Source organism: Chiloscyllium plagiosum, chromosome 19 (assembly GCF_004010195.1).
Source record: "Chiloscyllium plagiosum isolate BGI_BamShark_2017 chromosome 19, ASM401019v2, whole genome shotgun sequence".
NCBI lineage: Eukaryota > Metazoa > Chordata > Chondrichthyes > Orectolobiformes > Hemiscylliidae > Chiloscyllium > Chiloscyllium plagiosum.
Genome location: NC_057728.1, coordinates 68,852,164 through 68,858,332, shown reverse-complemented (window position 1 = coordinate 68,858,332; position 6,169 = coordinate 68,852,164). Strand labels below are relative to the sequence as shown.

Sequence of the window (6,169 nt, the reverse complement as noted above, 5' to 3'; positions counted from 1 at the left end):
TAAACCTCCTCTGAACCTTCTCCAAAGCATCCACATCTTTCCTATAATAGGGCAACCAGAACTGGACGCAGTATTCCAAGTGTGGTCTAACCAAAGTTTTATAGAGCTGCAACAAGATCTCACGACTCTTAAACTCAATCCCCCTGTTAATGAAAGCCAAAACACCATATGCTTTCTTAACAACCCTATCCACTTGGGTGGCCATTTTAAGGGATATATGTACCTGCACACCAAGATCCCTTTGTTCCTCCACACGGCCAAGAATCCTATCCTTAATCCTGTACTCAGCTTTCAAATTCGACCTTCCAAAATGAAAGGCTGTTAGGCTGTTCTGGAAGGTTGATCACATGGAATCCAGGGAGACCTGGTAAATTGGATACACAAGTGGCTTGATGGTAGGAAGCAGAGGGTAATAGTGGAAGATCACTTGTCCGTCTGGAGGCCCTTGACTAATGAAGTTACTCAGAGGTTGATGCTAGGCTCATTATTGTTTGTTATCTATATCACAGATTTGGATGAGAATATCCAAGACATGATTCATAAGTTTGCGGCTGACACTAAATAGACGGTATCGTGAAGTTAGCAAGTTATCAGAAATTGCAGCACAACCTTGATCAGCTGGGGAAGGCAGCTAAGAAATGGCAAATGGAGTTTAATATAGATAAGTGTGAGGTGTTGTATTTTGCAAAGGCAAATCAAGGTAGGAGTGAAAGGGCCTTAAGGAGTGAATGATAGGGCCTCAGTGGGACACAGCGATCTTGGAGTTCAGGTGAATGGTTCGCTGAAAGTGGAATCATAGGTCGACAGGGCAGTGCAGAAGGCTTTTGGCCCACTGGTCTTCATTAGTCAGGGCATTGAGTATAGGAGTTGGCAAGTTATCTTGCAGTTGTACAGGATGTTGGCAAGACCACAGTTGGAATATTATGTTTAGTTTTGGTCACCTTTCTGTAGAAAGAATGTTATTACAATGGAAAGAGTGCAGAAGAAATTTACAAGAATGTTGCCAGGACTCAAGGGTCCGAGTTATAGAAGAGGTTGGACAAGGCTCAGACTTTTTTCTTTACAGCATAGGAGACTGAGGGGGGATCTTATAGAAGTGATCATGAGAGTCATGGATAGGGTGAATGCACTCAGTCTTTTCCCAGGATTGGGGAATCGAGGACTAGAGAGCATCAGATTAAGGTGAGAGGGGACAGAATAAATGGGGACCTGAGTGCTTTTACAAAGAGATGTGCATATGGAAAGAGCTGCCAGTGGAAGTTGAGGTGGGTACATTAACAACATTGAAAAGGCATTTGTCAATATGTGGATAGAAAAGGTTTAGAAGGATATAGGTCAAATGCAGGGAAATGGGGCTTACCATGGATGGATATTTTGGTCAGCATGGAGCTATTTAAGCTGAAGGGTCTGTCTCCATGCTATTGACGTTATGACTCTATGATTCAATGACACCATCTTCTGATGACATTTGCCCTGAAAAGACAAATCTGTCTACTTGTTTGTGTGACAATACACACTTCAATCTTCACTCTAGTTTCTTCTAATGCATTCCTTCTAACTCCATTTGTTTGTGTTCTCAATATTCTTACCATATCCAAACTCAACTTCTAAACTATACTTGACCTATGATATTACAAAGGGCCTTTTCTGATTCCACAAGTAGAATTGTGTGTTCAGCATACTACACATTTGTTATATTTGTGCCTGCAATTTTTACCACGAGAAGTACATCTCATCATTTTTGCTATTTGCTCTGTATAAATATTGAGTACACAGCCTTATTATATTCCTCTCTTCAATTCATACATATCTGAAATTCCATCTTCTTGCCTGATTCTCCAAATATAGGCTCTGGATAAATTACTGCCTTTATTGTCACTATCACATTTCAGCAACATGTTTGTTAACTTTATCATTTTTTTCACAATCTATGATGCATATTTAAATGATCTTGTTTACTTTAAATGATTTACTTGATATTATTCCAAGATAAGTCAGATCCCAGAATGAAATCTGATCTGGTAGGCTTTTTAAAATTTAATTCATATGGATGACAGCATTGCTGGCTAGACCAGCATTTCTTAGCCAGAAGGCAGCTAAGAGTCAACCACGTTGTTGTAGATCGAGAGTCACATGTAGGCCAGACAAGGTAAGGATGACATTTCCTTCCTGAAAGGACATTAGTGAAGCAAATGTGTTTTTGCAACAATTGATAATACATTCATGGTCATCATTAGACTCTTTTCCAGAATTTTATTAAACTCAAATTCCACCATCTGCCATGGTAAGATTTGATCCTCAGTCCCCAGAACATTACTTAGGTCTCTGGGTTAATAGTCAAAATGTGCAGGGCTGGAAAAGCACAGCTGGTCAGGCAGCATCCGAGGAGCAGGAGAATCAATTTTTCGAGGATAAGCTCTTCATCAGGATACACCCACTATCTGTATTTTGGTCACTCAGCAACTGACAGAAAGATATGAAGCAATTGTATCTCGAATGCTCATGTGTTTTATCATGAAGATCCTGATGAATAGATTATTATAGGTCAATATTGAATAGTGGTAATATATATATATGACCATGGTGCAGAGGACATCTATCATAGATGTGTTAAATTTACAAACAGTTACTCAATAATACTGGTAACTTTGGTGACATATATTCCAGGGGGATGAATGGATGGATGCGATAATTGTGATGGTGACGATAAGGTGCCTAATTAGTTTGAATATGATTAAATGCTTAAGATTATGGCTAAGAAGTGAAGTCCATAAACTGGCCAAGTGTGGTGGAAGAGTGGAGAATAAGAAAGTTTAGCACAAGTACTGTGTAAGTCCAGAAGTGACTCTTCAGAAAATTATCCTGCACTGGAGAATGTGAGACAGGGATATCTCACAGTAGTAGTTCCAAAAGACATAAAGTACAAGCAGGAACCAAAACCTAAATAGATCAAACAATAAAATATGGGCCACAGAACAGACATGGGATGGAACCTGAAAGAGATGGCATCATGACAGTAAGATTTGATGCCTGCTGATAATCTTGAATATAATCTAATAAGGGAGACAAAAGATTAAATATTTGGAGACAATTTGGGTTTTATTGAAAACCAGCTTTGTTACATAGATAGATTTGTACCAATATATTTGTGACTTGTAAGGTGTAAGCAAGGCTATTTGGTATGGGTTTTTAAAGAACAACTAGGTGATATTGAGATACAGATGGTAGTCTCCCACAGCTGGAAGACTAGTCTTAAAAATCCTCTTTTTAAAGAATCCCTACAGCGTGTGAACAGGCCATTTGGCCCAACATGTCCACACCGATCCTCTGAAGAGCAATCCGCCCACACTTTACCTTTAATCCTATATTTACCCATGACTCATCCACCTAACCTACACATCCCTGAATGTTATGGGCAATTTGACATGACCAATTCACCTAAACTGCACATCTTTGGATTGAGGGAGGATACCAGAGCAACCGAAGGAAACCCACGCAGACACAGGGAGAATGTGCAAACTCCACACAGACAGTCACCTGAGGTTCATGGATATACAGACTTAGAATGAAAAACCAGGTATCTTAGAATTATATTAACTATCCCACACAGAAACAGACCATTCAGTCTAAGTTATTCCACGAGACCAGAGGATCATAAGAAATATATTCCTGTGTCTCTCGAGCCTTCTTCAACATTCAATGGGATCATGCTGAATCCAACATTCCTGTGCTTTCTGTGTAACCTATGATTCCCTTTCTGATCAAGAATCTATCTCAGCCTTAAATATGCAGGACTCTTCCACCACAGCGGTCTGTGGCAAAGAGTTCCAAAGATGCACAACCTTCTGAGAAAAGACATTTCTCCTCATCACAATCTTAAATTGATATCCTTTATTATGAGACTATGCCCTCTAGTCCTGAATTTCCTATCAGGTCCCTTAAGAATCCAATATATTTCAATTACAACACTTCCCATTCATCTAAACTCCAATGAATAGAGTCCCAATCTGGAATTAGATTAGATTTCTTACGCATAAGACAATCCCTGTATATCAGGGATCATCCCAGTGAACTTCCTCTGAACTGCCTGCACTGAAATAATATGTTTTCTTAAATAAGGGGACCAAAACTGCTTATAGTACTCCAGGTTTGGTCTCACCAGCAACTTGTACAGTTGCATCAAGATTTCCCTGCTCTTATGTTCCAACACTCTCAACTTAAGAGTCAGATTCAAGTAGCCTTCCTGATTATCCACTGCACCTATGTGCTTATTTCTGCATTTCATGGACAAATACGTCCAGGTTCTTTTGTATTGAAGCTTTCTACAGTTTTTCTCTGTTCTTTCGTTCTCCCTTCCAAAATGAATAATTTCCCAATTTTCTACATTATTCCACTTATACTCCATTTGCCAACATGTTGACCACTTGCAAAACCCATAGATTCATAGAGTCATAGAGATGTACAGCATGGAAACAGATGCTTCGGTCCAACCTGTCTATGCCGACCAGATATCCCAACCCAATCTAGTCCCACCAGCCAGCACCTGGCCCATATCCCTCCAAACCCTTCCTATTCATATACACATCCAAATGCCTCTTAAATGTTGCAATTGTACCAGCCTCTACCACATCCTCTGGCAGCTCATTCCATACACGTACCACCTTCTGTTGCCCCTGAGGCCTCTTTTATATCTTTCCCCTCTCACCCTAAACCTATTCCCTCTAGTTCTGAACTCCCTGATCCCAGGGAAAATACTTTGTCTATTTATCCTATCCATGCCCCTCATAATTTTGTAAAACCTCTATAAGGTCACCCCCCAGCCTCCGACGCTCCAGGGAAAACAGCCCCAGCCTGTTCAGCCTCTCCCTGTAGCTCAGAGTCTCCAACCCTGGCAACATCCTTGTAAATCTTTTCTGAACCCTTTCAAGTTTCACAACATCTTTCCGATAGGAAGGAGACCAGAATTGCACGCAATATTCCAACAGTGGCCTAACCAATGTCCTGTACAGCCGCAACATGACCTCCCAACTCCTGTACTCAATACTCTGACCAATAAAGGAAAGCATACCAAACGCCTTCTTCACTATCCTATCTACCTGTGACTCCACTTTCAAGGCCCTATGAACCTGCATTCCAAGGTCTCTTTGTTCAGCAACACTCCCTAGGATCTTACCATTAAGTGTATAAGTCCTGCTAAGATTGCTCTCCCAAAATGCAGCACCTCGCATTTATCTGAATTAAACTCCATCTGCCACTTCTCCGCCCATTGATCCAGATCCTGTTGTAATCTGAGGTAACCCTCATCGCTGTCCAATACACCTCCAATTTTGGTGTCATCTGCAAACTTAGTAACTGTACCTCTTATGCTCGCATCCAAATCATTTGTGTAAATGACAAAAAGTAGAGGGCCCAGCACCGATCCTTGTGGCACTCCACTGGTCACAGGCCTCCAGTCTGAAAAACAACCCTCCACCACCACCCTCTGTCTTCTACCTTTGAGTCAGTTCTGTATCCAAATGGCTAGTTCTCCCTGTATTCCATGAGATCTAAACTTGCTAATCAATCTCTTATGGGGAACCTTGTCGAACGCCCTACTGAAGTCCATATAGATCACATCTACTGCTCTGCGCTTAATCAATCTTCTTTGTTACTTCTTCAAAAAACTCAATCAAGTTTGTGAGACATGATTTCCCATGCACAAAGCCATGTTGACTATCCCGAATCAGTCCTTGCCTTCTGGATATACTTTCTCTGGATTCTTGTTATCGCATTTCTGAAGGCTTCCCATTTTCCAGCCATCCCTTTACCTGCGAATGTCTGCCTCCAATCAGCTTTCGAAAGTTCTTGCCTAATACCGTCAAAATTCACCTTTCTCCAATTTAGGACTTCAACTTTTAGATCTGATCTATCCTTTTCCATCACTATTTTAAATTCCATCACTATTTTAAAACAAATAGAATTATGGTCGCTGGCCCCAAAGTGCTCCCCCATTGACATCTCAGTCACCTGCCCTGCTTTATTTCCCAAGAGTAGGTCAAGTTTTGCACTTTCTCTAGTAGGTACATCCACATACTGAATCAGAAAATTGTCTTGTACACACTTAAGAAATTCTTCTCCATCTAAGCCTTTAACACTATGGCAGTCCCAGTAAATGTTGAGAAAGTTGAAA

General features: G+C 40.7%; 1 protein-coding gene across 1 annotated transcript in view; it reads left to right on the top strand.

Annotated features, from left to right (window-relative positions):
- Positions 1–6,169, top strand: part of LOC122559364 (acid-sensing ion channel 5-like) — a 205,235-nt gene that overhangs the window by 52,919 nt on the left and 146,147 nt on the right. The window lies entirely within an intron of this gene.